This window comes from Trichomycterus rosablanca, chromosome 24, assembly GCF_030014385.1.
Source record: "Trichomycterus rosablanca isolate fTriRos1 chromosome 24, fTriRos1.hap1, whole genome shotgun sequence".
Lineage (NCBI taxonomy): Eukaryota > Metazoa > Chordata > Actinopteri > Siluriformes > Trichomycteridae > Trichomycterus > Trichomycterus rosablanca.
The window spans coordinates 5584419-5606948 of record NC_086011.1 but is presented as its reverse complement, the minus strand read 5'-3'; the positions used below and the strand labels follow the sequence as shown (position 1 = coordinate 5606948).

Here is a 22530-nt window from a genome sequence, read left to right as displayed (position 1 = left end):
GCAATTTAACCTTGTGGCAAGGGCTTCTAATATATACATACATACTAAAGTAAAATAAACTAAATAAAAGACTCTTTATTTTCTTTTTATACACAGTAACTTCAACTGTAATTACTTTCTAAAATTGACATATTTTACAAATCTTTAGACTTACCTGCTTAAAATTCCGACATGTTGGTATCTAACCTAAGGGCCACCTGAACAGTAGTTTGCAGGTTAAAGTGTTTTTCCAAAAATATGAAGCAGTATTAAGTCTTGTGCACCTGTCAGAATATATGTTGTATATACAGTATATACTGTATATAGTATTTTTCTTTCCTTCCTTAAAAAAACCTTTCAGTTCTTCTCCTTTCCTCCTCAGTCTATTACAAGGAATGCCGCACTTAATAACCACCAAACACAAACTAATGGACGTCCGTTAGAGAAAAAAACATCAATATTTACCGTCAAACATTAACACCTGTTATTTATGTAGTACAAACCAGGAAAATCAGAAGCATCATTTTGCATGTCCACATAGAAAGTCAGATCTGTTGGTATTCTATAAATGCTGGATTTTTACTAAGTGCTTCTACATTTGCATTTGAACTCCAAACCACGTTGGCTTAAAGTGTCATAAATATTCACCCAACCACTTTACATCAAAATGTCAATTCTGCCTAATAAGATCACTCTAATGTTAAAAGGGTTTTCTGACTGCTGCAAGTGCATATTGTTATGGTGCTGACTGGCTGATTAAACATTATTGGTTTAGGTTGCAAGTAAGAAGCATGCCTTTCTGGGCTGCTGACAAGACACCCCTTTTCTTGGCTGGAGACCACTGTTCTGTGTGTTTTTAATAGGTGCTGGTAAACTAGCTTTAATTACAGAAAAAGTCACCACCCTTGATCAAATTATAATCACCAAAAAAAGATATTAGAAGGTCACAACACAAAATGTGCAACCTTTCTTTACCAAACTAATAATTTAAATGTAAAGTTTCAGTGTGTATATTTTTGACACAGCATTTTTAGGGAACTGATATTAAGACTTCAAAGCAGTGTGTGTTTTAATTCTTCAGTCAAGCAAAAAGAACAGTTTTGGGAAATCAACAAAATCCCAAGACTGATATGATGATGCCCTTTACATGTCTATGTAAACCTTTAATTTTAAATGTTTTAATCAGAGCAGCAATTTCAGCTTTAATACTCCAAGATTAATGCATTGATATTTTATAATTCTATTACAGGACTTGGTTGTTGTGTTATGTTTTCATACTTTATTCATACAGATAAAGCTTGTGTAACGATATTGCATTTGTTTGCTCAGGCTTATGTGTTGTCCAACTGCCATCTTACAGCTTTGCAGTAGCTTAGAAGGAATTTAATGTATTTTTATTTGCAAATAAATTTAACTATTAGCTGGAACTTGTGCTGATGGATTTGTGGAGCACCTGTAAATCTAAAAGTCATAATTGTTTATTGTAGCAGTGTTTTAATATTAACTTTAACCTCTGACAAGCTATAATACAACCCTGAATTTATAAATAAAAAAAGGATTGGTTTGTTATGAAGATTCATAATTATCATTATTATTATTTGTAAAATTATAGTGTGAAATATATTTTTATTAAAAAGTGACTCAATAAAAATGTTTTTTGAATGTAAACGTATTTGGGTGTGCTTTACAGTTATAGAACCATTATTATAGTAAGATGATGAGGTTCTCACAAACTCTGGTGCTTTGCCCATAAATAAACCTAAATGTTAGCCTTAAGCTAATGGTCTCTTAAAACACATTGCTATAAAATATTTTAACATAACACAAAGCAAGGGCCATAAGAGTCATGAATTGTTTGGATGGGTTTTGAGTGAATGACCTCCACTGGCCTGCACAGAGCCTTGAATCTAACCCCATGGCCAGCTTATAAAATGAATTGGAACACTGATTGTGAGCCAGAGAGTGTCTGACCTTACAAATAATGTTTGACTGAATGGGAACAGACTGGATTGGAGGCTGTTATAGTCACAATGCGGTATTGTTGGAATGGAAATGGGATTTACAACAAGCTCAGAGTTTCTGTACTTTTGGTTATATAAAGTACTTAGGGTGTATGGATGTACAATTTTGAAAATCCAACTCAATTGTATCTGGCATAAAAGCATAAAATGTCACCTTAACGACCTCCCAAAGACATGGTATGAAGTTCAGTTTATTTAAGTCTAAGTTTATGACCACCATGAGTATGTGCATTTGTGTGTGTAAAGAAAGTGCACTCAGAGCCTGCAGCATTGAGTTCAGTAGTCACATTTGCTATTTAAAGACACACACACACACATACACACACACACTCACATATACATACATAGCCATATTGCATTAGCCGGTGTGAGAGAAGGCACAGTAGGCTCGAGCGGCGAGCCTCGCGCTATTGGCAGTTGCCATAACAATAGAGGCGGGGAAGCAAGCGGAGGTGGAGACTGAGCCAGATTATAAAATCCTTCACAGAGACACATTTGCTTCCTGTGTTGTTTTTATTTATATAAATATAGATTTTTAAATATATTTCATTTCAGTTCTTTCTGTTTCCCCATTCTCACCCTCCCTCTCTCGCTCTCACTCTCTCTCTCTCTCCCGGCGGCTGGGTGGGGGGGGCCTCCTTGCCTGAAAAGCAGAAGAAGGGAAGGGAGTACAGGAGCCGCCTGTAGACAGGGACAGACAGACTGTGTCCAGGTCCATCATAGACATACACACCTGCAGTCGTGGATTTAGCAGTGTGCCAAAGATCCTGGAGGGCCCTACGATCCTGATCCTTTTCCTCCTCCTCTTTCTCTCCCATTGGCAGCAGTAGGAGAGCCAGACGCCTGTTTCATACTGTGAGTATGAACTCGTGCTGGACATGCAGTCATACATCCAGAAACTTGTTGCTTTGATTTACAGGCGAGTCAAAATCAGGGGAAACACGTCCTGCTGTCTGATTATCTGCTGATCAGTGACTAAGATAATTCTGTTGAAGTATGAACTGTCATGAATACATGATCTGTGGTTTAAGAGGGCTTGTTGTACAGCAGTTTGACACTTTGATGCCAAACGTGCCTCATAATATAGGTTTTGTTTTAATATTGCACTATAAAATACAGTACTTTAATATTCTGTACAGCAAGTTCAGGTAGTTTTTTTAGACCCCTTTGACTTTTTGTACATGTTATTGTGTTTTGAACTTGATTTTAAATAGATAAATTGCAATTTTACCCACCAACATTCACTTAATCACCAATAATGACAAAATCAAAACAAGTTTTCAAAGCTTATCACAAATCAATTCAATAAAAAACTATTATTACTATTATTTACTACAGTGTTTACAGCATTTATTTAACACTTAATTGAAGTGCCAGCAAGTATTCTTTAATACGCATATACTTGAATAAATCACAAGAAGCTTTGCACACCTGGGTTTAGGCTGTTTATTCTACTTTTCATTGCAGATCCTCAGAAGCTCTGTCAAGTTATGGCTAGGATCTGTAAACTGCTATTTTCAGGTCTTTCCAGGTCGTTTTACTCGTCAACATCCACTTAATCACCCATAATGACGAAATCAAAACGTGTTTTCAAAGTTGATAACAAATCAATTTAATAAAAAAGTAGCATCTTTTATTCACACAGTATTCACAGCATTTATTCAACACTTCACTGAAGTGGCAGCAACATCTGCAAGTATGTTTAATCCTTATCTACTTGATTAAATCACTAGAAGCTTTGCACACCTGGATTTAGGCAGTTTATCCCACTTTCCATTGCAGATCCTGTGAAGTTCTGTCAGGTTGGATAGCTAGGATGTCTGGACTGCTATCTTCAGGTCTTTCCACAGATGTTTAATTAGGTTTAAGTCTAGGCTTAGACTGGGCCACTCACGGACATTCAGAGATTAGCCCCAAAGATACACAAGTGTTGTTTTGGCTGTATGATTTGGGTCATTGTCATGTTAAAAGACTGTACTGCCTTCTGGAGGAAGTTTTATTTCCATAGATGTTCCTGTATTCAGTCATACTCATTCGTCGTCAATTTTGTCAGTCTCTTTGTGCCAGTCACTATAAGCACCCTTATAGGTGGAGCATAATGCGTCCACCTTCATGTTTCCTTGAAGAGATAATAATAACCAGGTAGTAGCCAGACATAGTGTTTTCAAAAGCTTTCGACTTCTTTACATGCTGTTTACTCCAAGTGGGCTGTCACATGAATTTTACTCAACAATGGTTTAGGTCTTTCCCCTTTGCCATACAGGCCTCATTGATGGAGACATGCTGCAGACATGGTTGTCTGTCCAACAGATTCTTCCATCTCTGCATTAAAGTGACCGTTAGTAAGTTCTTTCTTACCTTGCTGACCTCAGCCTCTCTTAAGAGTTGTCTGCCCAATTAAGCCGGCCAGACAACTCTAGAAAGTTTACGGTTGAGGCAAGGTTCTTCCATTTCAAAATTAATTGTGCCATAGTGGTCACGTAAACAGTCAAAGTCTTGGGTAGTGTTATATATTTATATATATATATATTTTTTTTTATTTGACTGCAGAAACAGTTAGCTGTACTTCATGGCAAGTACAATGCAGTGTGAATTCTGCCACTTTATATATTCAATTGTGTGTCCAATCAATTTAAATTGAAACAGGTGGAGTCCGATTGAGTTCTAGACACATTCAAGACACGTATGTGTCATGTATGATTTGTGTAAATCCTATTCACGTCTATTCATACTATTCTCCAGGCCACTAAGGATGATGGGTTCCTGCTGAGTCTGGTTCCGTTCCTTTCAAGGTTTCTTGCTGTAATTTTAAGGGAGTTTTTTCCTTGCCACTGTCGCCCTCAGCTTGCTCAACAGGGATTTTTGGTCTGCTGGTCCTGGATTTTGTAAAGTTCCTTTGAGATAATGTCTATTGTAAAAAGCGCTATACAAATAAATTTGACCTGACCTGACCTGACCACAATTTGGAGTACCACAGAAAATGCAGTGAATACTTTTTTATTTACAGATTTTGATTTCTAATTGATTTCCATAAACTCTTTACCTTCGTTATGGCTAATTAAGTCTAGATTGATGGGTAAAATAATTATATGTATTTAAACTCACATCCACAACACAGAAAGTCAAGGGGTCCACAGTAGTGTCACCTACTAAGAGTTTACATGACAGAAACCATTCTATTTACACAACATCCCAGCATTAAACACACAAACATGCTGCTCTTACCTCACATACACTGGTACACACGGTAACAATGAATAATGTTAATGTAAATTAATGCCATCAGGAAGCAGATTAGGAAGATCGGATAAGCTATAGAGGATGTAAGTAAGACACGGTCAAGCACAAGCTAGCTTTCATTCTTCTCTTCTTACCCTGGAGGACACAACGTCCATTATTTAAAAAACATAATGTAAAGAGTAGTCTTGTCAGACTACACGTAAACACTGTCTATCCATCTCAAGTGCTCTTCAGCCCAGACAAGTCGGCAGAGTTTCTGGATTTTGCTTCACCTTGCATTTTTAGATAAATTGATGAACTGTGTTTACTGACAAAGCGGTTCCAAAGTATTCCCAAGCTCATGTGATTATATTCATAAGAGAAGCATATTGGTTTTTATGCGGTGCCATCATTCAATATTGGCTTTCGGTCTTACCCACAAGGATGCTGCTACATTAAAGACCTAGTGTGTACTCTCATTTGCATAACTTTGTTTACAGCCCAGTTTCATGGTGGCCAATTGTGTGGGCTGCTTTCGCTGGAAGTGGGGGATTTGTCACAATAACTACAATATCTAAAATGTTTAGAATTTTTCTTTTTGCATAAGAATCATTTACATTTAAATTTGCTTGTGCGTTTTCCCTTTGTATTTTACTATCAATGCAGCAAATACAATGACCTAGATCTAGAGCATAGCACAAATAAGACCCAGCAAAATCTATCATTCATTAGTGGATAGAGTTAGTTAGTTCATTAGGTGCTTTAAGTGTGTTGAAAGTTTGTATCTAATTGTTTTGCACCAAGCCAAGTGTCAAGAGAGGTTCATCAAGGAGCAGTTTTTAGACATCTATAAAATACAGTAAATAAATTATATATTTACATATCCTAATGTAAATTACATCCATTTATTTTGGCACCCCAGCACACAAACTACCTTAGATGATAACAGAAACATGTTGTCACACTTCTAAATGTTTAGTAAGCTTAACAATTTTTTGCCTCCAGCTCTTTGTAGAGTTTGTTGCTGTATTGTGATAAACTCTCTTCCTAAAGTCACTCTTAATAGCATATTTATTTACTTCTGTCAAGTTTATCCATCATATTAAATGTACTAGTCAATCTGATTATATTAAATGCATTCCTTAATGAGCTGCACGACTTTCAATTACCACTCGCACATACAACCAGAGGAATAGTTTTAGGAAGCATTATTAAAGTCATCTAATGTTTCATTAAATGAAGGAAATCAAATTTAGGAAATTTGTGCATTTGTGCTTTGAATAATGAAAAACAGAATGAAATACAAATCAGTTTTAGTTGGCTTACAAGCAGACTAAACAAGCAGACACTAAACCCAATTTAAAACAAACAGGGTGGTGTAGTGGGTAGATATGTCTCTTTACAGCAAGAAGGGTCTAGGTTTGCTTCCCTGGTCAGGCGGTTAGGGTCCTTTCTGTGTTGGGTTTGTCCATGTGGAATGATGTCCAAAGATGTGCAGTCAGGTGAACTGTAGCTATGAAAATTGGCTTGTGTGTGTTTACTCTGTGATGGACTGGCAAACTTTCACCCAATGAATCAGACCCACCGCAACCCTAAACAGGACAAAGCACCGATAAAACAGACAATGAATAGTTAAATTAATAAAATAGCAGTTAAAGGCACCCAGGTGGCGCAGCGGTATATTCCGCTAGCACACCAGCGCCGAGATTCTAAACTCCTCGGTTCGAAACTCAGCAGTTGCGACCGACGCCATCTAGCGGGCATAATTGGCAGTGCCTGCAGCAGATCCATCACTGCTAGGGCGGGATGGCCGGACTATGTGGGTGGGGTCTTCAAACGCTGTGTAAGGACCCTGATTAGCAGATAGAGAGGCACCTGTGCAGAGTGCATAAGGCTGTGCACGGGTCGGAGGAGGCGTGAGCAGCAATATACCCACCTCGACTGCAATCAGGGATCCCCCAGCAGCAGAAGACAAATTGACTATGGTAAATTGGGAGACAATGGGGAAAAGAAATGCATAAATAAAATAAAAAAAAAATACCTTTATTTACTCTTAAGAAATTATAGTTGTTAGGTTTTTTGCAGCTATGCAAATGCAGTTAAATGAAAATAAATGACTAAAGAAATGCTTTTTCTATCAAATATATTTACATTTGTGATTTGTTTGCATAAATTATGCTGATAAGGTCTTAGCCTCAGGATCAAGTTAAAATTAAATCTTCACATCAACAAAACAAAACAAAAAAAGAAAAGTGGCAGCCGTGAGCTCATTTTATGCTAAAACTGGCATAGAACTTAGGATGCAAAGTTAAACTTTAATCTAAATCACAATGAGTTCGTATTGGATCCTAAATTTCTCAGGAGTGAAATTAAGCACCCCATTTCAACCAGGCGTAAATATCCAACCATCCGTCCAGCTTTATGTGCTGAATCTTTTAAAAACGAGAGGCAGCTGTAAGGGCTCTGATATTTGCTTTTACCTCTGGCTCATATAATTCACCTTCAAGCCAGTGTTGATGCTTCTGGAGAAGGTGATTGCAGATAATTGCACAGTCAAGTTTTGTTGAACAGAGACAAATAAGAGTTATTATTGCCTATTGAAGACAAATTGTACTTCACACTGAGTCAGTTTAAAGTGTGTGGGAGAAATTACCTTGGAGAAATGAAATGGGCAAATACCTAAATGAAAAAGCTATTTAAAAGAGCACGACTTCTGAGGGCAAACTTGAGAGCCAATTATTGAGATATAGGCTGATAAACACGACTGTCTGGACATGCTAGACATGTTTGATCGATGTGAATCTCAGTAGGTTCAGGCTGGATGAAGGATGGTTATGAGTATTCGATAGAATCCATTTGCTTTCTTTTGGTAAACAGTCCAGAAATATCTGGATTCTTTAAGGTTCTGGAAAAATGGGTAGAGACAGAAGTTGTGTTTGAGTCCAAATCTGCAGTAATTGTATTTAAATGTTATTTATGATTTAGCATTATTTTAATATTTCATTTTAATATTAATTTAGTTGTCTGGTAATGGCAGTAGTTTATAGCTGTAGTGTAGAGCTATAGACACTGTAGTGTGATGTACAGCTGTACATGCTTTAGTGTATTGAATAGCTGTAGGCACTGTAATGTAGTGTATAGCTGTAGACGCTGCGGTGTATAGCTATTAATGCTGTAGTGTAATGAATGCGCATAGCTGCAGATGATTAACTGTAGTGTATAGCTGTATATGTATAGCTATAGTGTAGTATATACAGTAGCTGTTGGTGCTGTAGTGTAGTGTATACCTATAGATGCTGCAGTGTGGTGTATAGCTGTAGACTCTATAGTGTATAGCTGTAGATGCTGTGGTGTAGTGTACAGCTGTAGATGCTGCAGTGTGGTGTATAGCTGTAGACTCTATAGTGTATAGCTGTAGATGCTGTGGTGTAGTGTACAGCTGTAGATGCTGTAGTGTGGTGTATAGCTGTAGACTCTATAGTGTATAGCTGTAGATGCTTTAGTGGAGTGTATAGCTGTAGATGCTGTAGTGTAGTGTATAGCTGTAGATGCTGTAGTGCCGTGTATAGCTGTAGATGCTGTAGTGTAATCTATAGCTGTAGACACTAGTGTAGAGCTGTAGTGTAAAGTTATAGATGCTATAGTGTAGTGTATAGATGTAGGTGCTGTAATGTAGTGTATAGCTATAGACGCTATAGTGTAGTGTATAGCTGTAGATGCTGTAGTGTAGTGTATAGCTGTAGGTGCTGTAGTGTAGTGTATAGCTGTAGACGCTAAAGTGTAGTGTATAGCTGTATACGTATAGCTGTAGTGTATAGCTATAGATGCTGTAGTGTAGTGTATAGCTGTAGATGCTGTAGTGTAATGTATAGCTGAATGCGCATAGCTGTATACATATAGCTGCAGATGCTACGCTGTAGTGTATAGCTGAATATGTATAGCTATGGTGTATAGCTGTAGGTACTGTAGTGTAGTGCATAGCTATAGATAGTGTAGTGTATAGCTATAGATGCTGTAGTGTAGTGTATAGCTATAGATGATGTAGTGTAGTGTATAGCTATAGATGCTGTAGTGCATAGCTATAGATGCTGTAGTGTAGTGTATAGCTATAGATGCTGTAGTGTAGTGTATAGCTATAGATGCTGTAGTGTAGTGTATAGCTATAGATGATGTAGTGTAGTTTATAGCTGTATACGTATAGCTGTAGTGTATAGCTATAGACGCTGTAGTGTAGTGTATAGCTATAGATGATGTAGTGTAGTGTATAGCTATAGATGCTGTAGTGCATAGCTATAGATGCTGTAGTGTAGTGTATAGCTATAGATGCTGTAGTGTAGTGTATAGCTATAGATGCTGTAGTGTAGTGTATAGCTATAGATGCTGTAGTGTAGTGTATAGCTATAGACGCTGCAGTGTAGTGTATAGCTGAAGTCAGTATTCAGTTTATTCAGGTCATTGTCACAATTGCTTCAGAAGCACCTGATAACACTCAGCTCAAAACAGAAATACAGAGTGGACAGGGCCGGGTTTGTTATAGTTTTTTATTACTTTATTATTTTTATTCTGTCAAGTCTGTGGATTTCTGTACCCTGTACCCTGAAACATGCAATTAGGTGACTGTTTATTTAAGTTTCCCAGTGATGTTGTTATTTTAGTCACAGGTCAGTAATTCCACAATCAATAGCAGTATAAGAAAAGGTCAGTAATGATTGGGTGGTGGAAATAAGGTTGGCATTAGCAGCTGTCCTTTCAATAGAAGCACCATTAACAAATATTACGTTTCAATGATTAGTGATGAAAATCTGTTTAAATCTTTTAATGTGTGCTCCTGTGGGATTCTGGGAAATAATGTGAAATGAACAATGAGAAAAATTTATCTGTTGATGTGGAAGATGTTGGTATTTCTTTTAGGTGAACCATAAAATTTAGAACAAAACAAAGCACATTTATCAGTTGAAGTTAGCACAAGCTCACCAAACAAACACCTGTAATGATGATCTTTTGAGTTTTTAATGAAAATAATTTAAAGTTAAATCTTTTTATTCACAAAATAATTTTTTGTCAATTGCTTCTTAGAAGACTCTTTGGCAACAACTGGCAGTTATAATGTTTCCTTAAGGCAGATCTCTCCAGCGTCTGTGAACTGCCATTTTTGGGTCTTTCCATAAATGTTTAATAGGATTTAAGACTGGGCTTTGGTTGGGCCACTCATGGACATTCAGAGAGTCTGCTGAAGTCACTCTAGTGTGGTTTTGGCAGTATGCTTCAGGTCATTCTCGTGTTGAAAGTGAATTATCACATAGTCTGATGCCGCTGGATGCCACTTGAACCTTTGGAGCACTTTTAAAGTGACTATTGATTTTGTATCTTTATTATCTACCTACCCAAGGACCTCCTTTCCAGGATGCACAATATTTCCAGATGCCAACTTTAGGGATGTGCCAAGCTTGTTCCATTTCAAAATGATTGAATCCACCTTGGTTCTAAAAACACTCAAAGCCTCAGATACTGTTTTATAGCCTTGCCAAAATGATTGAATGTCATGTCTTAGGTTGTTGTCCTGATAATGCAGTATAAATTGCAGGCAGTAACTAAGTTCAATTAATTACATTTTTAATTCCAATAATGTTTTATTAATCAGAAATGAACATTTTAATTACATTTACTCTTTTGGAATTTAGCAGAGGCTTTTATCCAATGCGATGTACAGTACTGTGACAGTGCACAATCTAAGCAATTGATGGTTAAGCACCTTGCTCAAGGGCCCAACAGCGGCAACCTGGTAGTGGTGGGGCTCAAAAAAGCAACCTTCTGATTACTAGTCCAAGACTTTAAATACTAAGCTACAACTGCCTTTATAGTTACATAGTGTATATCCTCCAGTTATATGTGTGGGAGTGGGTAGAGAAATCTTAAGTATTTTTGCATTTAGAGCGTCATGTGTGTGGCTTTTGCCCATTAATATTGCTTCTTTTAAATCACTTAAATATATTTAGTTCTAGTGTAACATGTTTTTATCTGCACACACTACAAAAACTACTAAACACTTATATAGACTTATATACAAGGTGCTGATATTGAAACCCATCCATTAGAAAGATAGTATTTTTTGGTAGTAAAAGATACAAAACATCATGAGACCAAAAGCTCTCCTACCTCCTACGTGACTCACTACTAGACACAGCCAATATTGAACTTGGAAATTAGGTCAAACCAAACTAACAGGACCAAAAGTGTAAAAGCCAGAGGGGCAGGATGCCTCTTAGTCCTCTCCCCTCACCATCTGCCCCCGTGCTTTCTCTCGTGCTTTGCTAACATCAGCCCTTATGCTCCTGTGCACTAATGGCCCTCTTTCACCACCACACAATGCTAGCACTCATCGCTGTCGCTGGCTTTGATTGACGTTTAGTGCGAAGCCACAAAAGGGTGTTTGTTTTTGACAGGTGTTTTACAGTAGCTTTCTATTCTAGGACTTTTTGAAATTCAATCGAGTTTAACGTCAACTTTAAATGATGGACATCTAAGCTTGAATTATATTTTTAGAATAAGAGACAACTTCAACTTTTATTAAATTAGCCTTTATACATGTGTGGTAGCTGTTCTATTCCAGAATACAGTGGTACCTTGTAACTCAACGTCCCCTAAACTCAAAATCTTTGAAACTCATCGTCGAGAAATGTGTACCCTTAAACTCAACATTTTCTTTAAACTCATCGTATTCACCTTTTAAAAAAGATTATTTATTTAATTTCAAATTAACAATGAACAGCCGCTTCGTTCAGCACTTCGCTGGTGCAATGCAGTAAGACGTCATCTAAGTGCGCATATAAGATGAATCTGCATTTGTGTCAAATCCACTCAGAAAGCTCCACATGTATCTGTGCTTATCTGGATTTTTCTTTTGTTTCACTTTTAAACTTGTGTTATAGCTCGGGGTGCAGACAGTCTAAAACGCTTATTATAAAAAAAAGCTTACCGTGACTTAATGTATTACAAATATGACATAGAAACACTTAACCTCTCTTAATTATTCTGCTCATAAGTTCTCTCTACTAATGAAACTCCTCTCTCATTTTAGTACAATAAGTCACATTAAACTTTGTGCAACAGTTATTTATTTGTAACTGTTTTCAATTGTATTTCAGTGTTTTTATATTATATATGTGTATAAGTGTCAAAAACAACCCCATTATTTTACATTAGCCTAAAATATATGCAGTTCCACAGGACCATGGATCACATTAACAGGTTTCCCATACATCCTTATGGGAAAAAATACCTTGACACTCAACGCACTCACAGAACCAACTGACGTTGAGTTTCAAGGTACCACTGTTTGTTAAATTTAAACACTGATGCATCTCATTTATAATAAGGTACAGCAGAAATATCACCTGAAACAAATTGTATTTAAAAATGGGACATTAAATAAAAAAAATAAAAAAAATACAGTTAAACAAATCAAACAACCAAAAATCTGTAATTTGCAAATGTTTTTTTGTTTTTTATGTCTACACTAAAATAAAAGACATTTGTTGCTTTATATTGTCCACTTTATTAATTTTTGTAAGTATTCACTGATTTCTCATTTCATTAAATCAACCAAATTGTATTTAACAAGTAAAAATTTAATAAAAACAGTGCTGCGGTCGTCACTATGCTCTTGTTATAGGACCAACTGGGTGTCCAAAATATCGTTAGTACTACCACAAAGGTGACTGAAATTGGAAAATAAGGATCTACAATGGCAAAACCATGGAAAAGAACAGTTCAGAGTGACAGAAAATGGGTTTAATGATGGTTAGTAGTACCTCAAAAACACATGCATTAAAAAAATAACTATGACCCTGCCAGTTTAACAAGAAAGTTTTGAGTGAGGAAAATAAGGGCTCAATTCTGGCTTTAATGGCAAGATAATGCAGTAGTAGTATTGTCAGGTTTATTCCACTCCAGAATTTCAAAACAGGGGGGTTAATAAAAATAAATTGAAAAATAAATAGAAAGGGTGAAAATGAGTCTTCACAGATCGAGATGACCACTGAATCATTTCACATGACGAGGATAGCTCAATACAGGCTCCTAGGGTCAGGGCTGATTTGTGAAAAGCTTTAAAGAAGCTTTGGTTAATTGGTATAGCTAAACGATCCCTATTTATATGGTCACAGAGAAGTTATGAGCTTTTAAAATCACTAAAAAGAAACAGGAGTAAAAATAATATTAGGAAACACCACAAAAACAACAAACTGTTGCATAAATCACTAAAGATTCTCCTAAAAAGCTGCAATGATTTAATATGCATGTCCTCAAAGTATGTATTGTAATAGCCATTTTTTACTTTTTGTTTTTATCATCTTTGCTAATTACAATTTTTTTATACACCATATTAAACAAGGAAAAATTAAAATGGCTTTAAATATTTAAATATTCTAACTACCATGCACATTCCTAGCCTTTATTTGATTTGTGACTGATTAGCTGCCTGGAAATCAAACCAGGGTATTTAAAATGACCTTTGGAACAAATAATGAATCATAATTAAGAGAGTGAGTCATAAAATCCTATAACGCTTTATCACAACGCATGTACACCTTCACACCAGTTTACTCTGTCCCCTCCGTCATTAAACCCACAGAAAAAGCCAAGGTCTGTTCTCAGACCAGAGGAACAAAGCACCAGTAAGTGCCAGGCTGTATAAGGATATCAGGGAGAATAAGTGCTAATAGTCACACCCCAGTGCAAACAGAGCCGTACACTGAGCTGCGGCGCTGCTGGTTAAACTGTCAACACAATTGTGTTTCACTAAATCATACCTCATTGAAGCTATTTATAGGTCGTAAAATTTGTACTCGGCCTCTGTCAGCAGGAGACGTGAACTCTCGGCGCTGTGCTTTATGGCCACTGCTGTGCAGTATATGATATTTTCAGCAGGTAAATAGTGCAGGTTTGTTCGCATCGGCTGGAGAACTTTCGAGGAAGGGAATTTTCATGTTTTAAATCATTATATGGTCATCACAACCCAAACCAAGGGAGCTCGATACACCTGTTAGCAATAGTTAGACGTAAAAGGTAAAACAGCAGTATTTATATTACATTTTGTCCACATGTGTTTGGCTGTAATGTAATGTATGTACAGCGGTGAGAGAAAGTATGTTATTAGCAGGGTTTGGGTTATAACGGGTTCCAAGTACATATTAAGCACCATGAAACACTGTTGCCTCACAGCAAGAAGGTCCTGGGTTCGATCCCCAGGTGGGGCGGTCCAGGGTCCTTTCTGTGTTGTTTGCATGTTCTCCCCATGTCTGCGTGGGTTTCCTCCGGGAGCTTCGGTTTCCTCCCACAGTCCAAAGACGTGCAGTCAGGTTAACTGGAGATACAAAATAGTCCAGGACTGTGTTTAACATTAAACTTGTGAACTGATGAATCTTGTGTAATGAGTAACTACCGTTTCTGTCATGAATGTAACCAAAGTGTAAAATATGACGTTAAATCCTAATAAATAAATAAATAAAATTAAAGCGCCATGCAGGAACAGAAACTGGACAGGAAAGTAATGAAAAGAAGGCCATGGTTAATTGGTATAGCTAAACTAGTCTTATTTATATGGTCACAGAGAACTTATGAGCTTTTAAAATCACTAATAAGAAACAGGAGTAAAAATTATATTAGGAAACACCACAAAAACAACAAACTGTTGCATTAATCACAAAAAAATCCCCAAATCCCCCAAAAACTGCAATTATTTAATATGCATGTCCTTAAAGTATGTAAAAAAGTATGTGAAAAGGCTATCCCCCTTTTTGTAGACGCCCAACCGGCTGGTAGCACCAGTAAGCATTTGAACCCTGGATCCCAGCTTCGCCACTTGAGCACCAATCCATTAAATAATGAAATGTAACCTTTTCCCAAATATTATTATATAAAGTACGGTTGTTCTGATGCAGGGTTTAACCTTGCTGATGAGCTGTGTTTGTGTTTTCAGTAAATAGGACTTATTATGCTTACCAACATTTCTTGAAAAACCAGTTTGGAAGTTTCAAAATACAGTAAATCTAAAATATCTGCCAAACCACAAGCTCCTTATGATAAACAAATTATTATAATATATTTCTTTTTAATAACAATTAAATAAATAACTAAATAAGTAAAATTAACATGAGAAAATGTTTTTTCTTACTACAGCCTTGTAGTCTTTGTAAAACTGACTGTATACAGTGTCACTCATGTTCTAACCATCTGGACAGACTATTTAAAGCCTTGGCAGAAAACCACTGTTTCATGTACTTTACAGACCTGTTTATAACCCCAATACACAAAACAAAAATGGGACAGTAAATAAAATGTACAAAAAATCTAACAAAATACAGTGAAACAAGTCAAACAACCAAAAACCAAAAATCTTTTATTTATTTCTACACTTAAAGAAAATACTTCATATTTATTGCTTTACATTATGAGCTGTATTGATTTTTTGTTGTAAATGTACACAAATTTCTCAGTGGAAGCCTGCACAGAGACACTGCACAGGAACAACCCTAACCCTAACCCTAGGTTTGTGGAATATAAAAAAAACTGATTTGGACCTTCCCACAATGGATGACAATATAAATGGGTACAAAAAGGACCATTCATAAAAGGCTCTGTAAGGGCGGCACGGTGGCTAAGTGGGTAGCAATTTTACCTCACAGCAAGAAGGTCCTGGGTTCGATCCCCAGGTGGGGCAGTCCGGGTCCTTTCTGTGTGGAGTTTGCATGTTCCCCCCATGTCTGCGTGGGTTTCCTCCCACAGTCCAAAGACATGCAAGTGAGGTGATTTGGAGACACTAAATTGTCCATGACTGTGTTCAAATAACCTTGTGAACTGATGAATCTTGTGTAATGAGTAACTATAATTTTCTGTCATGAATGTAACCAAAAGTGTAAAACATCCTAATAAACAAACAAACAAAAAGGCTCTGTAATTCTGAAAAGAAGAATTGATTGAGGTTTGGCACTTTGTGAATAGTCCAGCAGTTTATGAACAATGTTTCTTAGTGCACAGTTGCATGGAATTTAGGGTTTTCTTCATCCAGCATCTATAAGATTCTTAAAAGATGTAAGTAGAATAAGGAATGGCCATGACCTTTGATCCATCATACTACACTGCAATTAAAACCAACATGCTTTCATAAAAAGCATGAACTCAAGAACACCTCAAGAAACCCTTGTCAGTAAACAGTTTGTTGCTGCATCTATGAATACAAGACTTTACAACGCAAAGTGGAAGCTATATATCAACAACATCCAAAAATGCCATCTACTTCACTTGTATTTTTCAGAAAAAAAAACAATAAAGTTAGATAAACTCCATTAAAATCCCAAAACTACAATATAAAATATATCTCTTGCTGTAATACCTGAACTTTTAACTCATATACATGAGCACACATGCATGACTTCTTCTTCATCACTGAACGTTTGTTATGCCCCATGATGACTTGCTTTAAACACTGGAGTTGTTTGTTGTAGTACGATAAACCCAGAGGTTTAAAACATTGGCACGGCTAAAGAAAGAGCTTCTTGTTGTTGTATGAGACATCTCTGCCGCAGGCTGTTGATAAAAAAGTCATGTTAAACAAAGGGTCATGTTTGTTGCCCCATGATGAGGAGATGGGGTAGACGTAGATCCCAACTTGATTACCAAACAATGACTTTAGAGAAGTGTTGAGCCCTGAACTCTTGCCTCTGCTCTTGCCTTAGCTCTGACTATAAACCACCTTGTTTAGTTCTTGCTTAAGCAACTATAGCTGATAGTCTTTATTTAATTTATTGTTAGTTTTTTTTATTTTACACATTGTGACAGTGCATCTTGGGCCCATTCTGCTTTATAAACTCTGTAAATTCTGTTAGTTGGGAAATCTTGATATGAAGCTATTCTAAGGTCTCACCACATGTTTGGCAGGTAAAAGTAGTTAAAAGGGCTATTCGAGGACATTAATCCTCTTCACTTCAAACCACTCAGCAGTGTTGTTTAGGGTCATGTCCTTTTATAAAGGGAAGCAGGTTTTTATCCAATATTTCTCATTACTGCGCTCCATTCATTGTTTTATTAAATCCAGTCTCTGCTTTTAGAAATACCTCTTAAACATAATGCTACCACTACAATACAGCTAGAGTCTTTTTAGATCATTGGATGAGGGCCTGATCTAGGCAGTATGGCTGTAATTTTATATCCTTAGATCCTTTATGAGACTTCTCCATGGTTCGATCAGTGACCTTTCAAATGCTCATTGACTGAATATTGATTTGTGTTGTGGACAGACTCTACCATACTGATAGTCTTCTTAAAGTGGAAATCTATTAGTACTTGTGTTTTTTACATTAATGGAAACATTTAATCCACTAATTTGTGGATGTACGAAGGTGAAGGGGTGCAATGCGTATCTGTGCATGTAGGACTGCTATCTAAGGCCACATTGCATATGGCAGTAGCGTTTAATTAACTAAAGCTGTAGCTTATCATACAAATTTAACCTGGTACCAGAGGTTTAGAGATGCAGAGCTAAAAAGCCGCCATAAAATGGTGAAAACTGGCTAACATAAAACATATTATGTCCTTAACGGACCCTGTCTTATCCACCCTTGCTTCTGCACAGACGCCTCTACCTGCTTATCAGAGTCCTTGCACAGCATTGGACTCCACATAATACATAGTCCGGTATATATATATATATATATATATATTTATATATATATATATATACGTATATATACGTATATATATATATATATATATATATATAATGCAAGTTCAGTCACAAAGAAAAAAAATTGTTTATAATTAAAAAGTCTTTTTAAATTAAGACACTAGTGCCAGAATAACTAACAGTGTGAAGACCAATGTAATAAATAATTTGTGGCGTATAATTCTGTATTTTTTATAATATAAATTGTTACAATAAATTGTTAAGCTTTAGATGTTGATTTAACATAACATTTTCCGTTAAATGGATCAACAAAAGAAAATAAAAAATATACATTTATATGATTATAGCTGAATTAATCATTAAGCTATAAAAGCATTAAGGTGCTTCATTTTTTTTAAGGCACTTTACGCTTCCGCTGGCATCCACACTGCATGCACGTTGGGCGCATGACAGGGTAAAAATAGCCCACAGATAATGAGAGGGAAATTACATAACACAAGCTACACAAAGGCTTCAGCCAGATTAATATTTCACACAACCGATACGCATGTTTATTCATGTCCGCCACACACAGCAGGACAGCCGAAATGACAGATAGCCTTCTTAAACCATCGTCCATAGCCATCGTCTAATATTAAGTTGTTCTTGTTTCCGTGCCGCTCATTTGTCTTAGTTTAGTTGCTCAGATCGCGGTCTGACAGGACCGCATATTGTACTGAGGGGACATTTATGACTGAATGACCATTCATCTTTCGTGGCGACATCTCAATTTTCCAGCTGTTGGGCTTTGGTGGTATGCAGCGCGAGGTCAGCGCTAACCCAAAATGCCACCTGAGGCTTTGCCAATATGCAATTACAGTATTTCTAGTCATCACCACAAGCAAAACACACACATGATTCTTACCTAATCAACCAAAAGATGGTGGAGAGGGTGCGGATAAGGATGGTGATACTTATCTGTCAGTGCTTTGGCAATACCGGTGTATAGCCTTACTGCATAATTAATAGTACATATTGTGCATTAGATGCAACTGGATATCTGCTGTAATTAAAAATGTAACTTTAAGACTGTGCTTTGACTGTCGTTATTTATTTACTTCTAATCAGTACTCAGAAGCATTAGACACTTTACAGTCAGGACAGGGTGCCAATCTGTTGCATACAGTAGATTCAGAAAGTATTCAGACCCCTTAACTTTTCGGATACTATGTTGTGTATTTTATTTTAAATGGACATAATTGCCAATTTCACCCAAGACCGGACTAAGGGGCAGGGTTATCAACACTGTGTATGGACCTTGGTTGCCCAGGGCGCCTGTACAGAAAGCGAAGGAGCGTAGAAATCAGGGCGTGACTCTCCGTCCGCAATGCCGAACTCACGCGCAAATCCACTGAAGTATGGGTGAATAAGGGGATTGGTGGACTGCGCATACGTTGGAGGGTGTGTATCAGGCGGATATATACACCCTCCTTGGACGCCATCGGGGTCCCCAGCAGCAGATTGGCTATTCTACATGGGGAGAAAATACAGGGCGTATTCTGTGGGAATTACAAATGGTTGCAGTCTCCGCTCTGGTTGACTTGGAAGAGTGCTTGTGATCATCTTCTTGCTGGAAAGTCCAGTCATCACCAAGGTTCAGTTTCAACACCCGAAAACAGGATATTCCTCCTCAAAATGTCTTGGTATTTTGGTGAGTCCATGATGCCAGTCACATGGTCAAATTGCTGGTTTCTGCAGCATTACATCATCACTGAACCACCTCCATGTTTGACCTTGGGGATAATATGTTCCTGATCATAAGCCTCACCTTATGATAATGCAAAGTCCACACAGAATAGACCCTGGCCGTCTCCTCTTACTGTGAAGCAACAGCGCTACCCACTGCACCGCCGTTTCGCCCCTGCAGACATTGGCGAACAAAAGATTCTGTCCCAAATGTTTTGAAATAGGGTTTGTAGAGGTATTGCAAAGCCAGCCTAGTAAGAAAGCATGAGTCATCCCGGCGGCCAGAGGATAAGCAGACTTCGGGCCACAGCTGGCTTCATGATATTATAATACTGAGTAAACAAGCGCGGCGTTAGGACTGTGTGTGATTCATTAGGCGCTAAGCGCTGGGAGAGTAAATAGCTTTTTAATCTTCCTATCATGAATGAGGGTAGGGTGGAGAGGCCGGCAGAAGGTGACTCCCGTGCTCATTAATCTGTCTGGACCTGAGTGCTCCTGTTTCTGCAACTTTCATGATGCCCTCTCCTCTAACTAATAAAAGAGATGAAAATATAGAGCTGAGTTTCATTAAGCAGAAGCACCTGATTAGACCTGCTTTATTCTGCTTTATTTGTTGTCTGAAGCTTTTGCATGGTTGGATGGAGGCGCTTCAGATGGGAGCATACAGGGACATTATAGTTTATAGTTTTTATACACTATGGTTTATCTTTTATACAACCCCAAATCGGAAAAAGTTGAAAAAGCATTTGCTTTATGCCGCTCAGGTGGCGCAGCGGTAAAGTACGCTAGCTCACCAGAGTTGGGGTTTCAAATACATCGTATCGAATCTCAGCTCTGCCTTTCCGACTAGGCTGAGCGGCTGTATGAACAACGATTGGCTGTTGTTCAGGGTTGGGGGTAAGGAAGTCGGATCATAGGTCCTCATAACTGGTGCGACTGCGGCCCCTGCTGGCTGACTGATGGCGCCTGCACAGGGCTGAGGAATAATGCTGATAGGGGTGTGGCCCTCCATGCACAGTGCCCGTGAAGTGTATGAACTCGACTCGTGCAGGTGAAAAATGCACTAACTGTACTGACTGTGCGTACCGGAGGGGGCGCATGTCAGTTGAGAGGCGTCCTCAGTCAGCGGTGAAGGGTCAAATCAGTATAGAGGACGCATTCAGGGTAATTGGACACGACTAGACTGGGGGATAAAAAAAATTGGGTGGGAAAAAGAGGGGAAAATATATATATATACTGTATATATATATATAAAAAAAGCCTAAACGGGTTTGCTAAAAATCCCTTGTTTGTGTGTAACTGGCAACCCTACACATTATATTAAAAATAATTAAATGGAAACATACTGTATATATTAATAATAAGTTAACTTTTATTTTTAAAGCATTTTGAAATCTACTATTTGTGCATTCCAACATGACTTATTCTTGTTTACGTTCCTCCCCTAGATGAATTTTAAACACCATCTTGTGTTGTGATGAACCGTCAATGCTCGAGGTTTATAAAAGTTTATTTTGGTGACACATCTCCCACCAAACCTTTACCCACTGCCTCAAACTCATAATGAATAATTACACTTGTTTTTTTTCCTGATACACATGCAATTTGTTTCCTCGGCATCATTTTCAGTTGTGTATGTGTGATCAGCTTTGTATTATTCATTGCAAGGACACACTTGAAAAGTTTTATTATTTATTTAGAAAGCTTACAAATTGCTTTTGAGACTCTAGGGAGTGAAAAACAATATCTTCAAGGTCTGTGCCTGTACATCTCTGCGAAAAATTCCCAGAGCTCATTTTCTCCACGGCAGACTGTGCACATCATTTCTCAGTAACTGTCCAAAAACGAATGCTCTCCCTGATAGTTGTACGTTTGTTAGCAAGCTCGCTGCTCCTTGCCAATGTTGCTTATTGGTTAGCTTGAGGGGTACAGGATCTGTCAGGCTCAGTTTGCGTAATTGGTTTGCCGGGGACCAGAAATTGGCCGGTAAAGTGGATATTACACATCCGGATTTTGTGAGAAATTATGTGAGTCTTTATATTTTTGTATGTTTGCAATTTTTTTAATTATCATACAAATCAGATTAAACTTATGAGCTCTGATAAAACGCTGAAGGTGGTTCGGACCGTGTGCTTGTTAGCCTGTATAATATCTAAACCTCGGAGCATTCAGTCATTGTAAGAGATCCACAGTGGACACCTGGGAGCAGCTAAAAGTAAAAAGTACTGAACTGAATAAATCACCTGATTTCTTTAACACCTGGGTCAAAGTTTTACATTTGGGGTCAGTGCGTGTGGAAGTGCTGTGCTGTTTTGAATTTATTATACACCTTTCTTATTGAAATGTGCATTTAAAGCAGATTGTATTGTTACATTTACACATAGATGCTATTCTCAGGTATCAGTGTTTGTATTTGTTGACTTTATAAGTCAGGACCAAGACCCAGATAACACAAGACCAAGATTAAAGAGTATGAGACCAAGATAAAGTTGTTTTAGTAAAATATAAATAAAGTATATGCTATATCTACATTTATATCCACTATATCTACATTTATATCTAGTATATCTACAGTACAATTATATCTACTATATCTACTTCTTTGGGTAGTATATCTATTATATCTACATCTATCTATCTATCTATCTATCTATCTATCTATCTATCTATCTATCTATCTATCTATCTATCTATCTATCTATCTATCTATCTATCTATCTATTTACTATATCTACATCTATACCTACTATATAGTATACATCTATATTTATCTATCTATCTATACCTACCATATCTATATCTAATATATCTACATCTGTATCTACTATATCTATATTTATCTATCTATCTATCATATATCTATCTACATCTATTTATAGTATATCTACATCTATATCTACTATA

General features: G+C 37.2%; 1 protein-coding gene across 1 annotated transcript in view; it reads left to right on the top strand.

Moving 5' to 3' along the window:
- Window positions 1-2585: 2585 nt before the first annotated feature.
- cdk18 (cyclin dependent kinase 18) overlaps window positions 2586-22530 on the top strand; it is a 77185-nt gene continuing 57240 nt past the window's right edge. The window contains exon 1 of the mRNA XM_062986203.1: window positions 2586-2855. The gene's annotated coding sequence lies outside the window, so the exon portion shown is untranslated. The remainder of the gene's footprint in view (window positions 2856-22530) is intronic.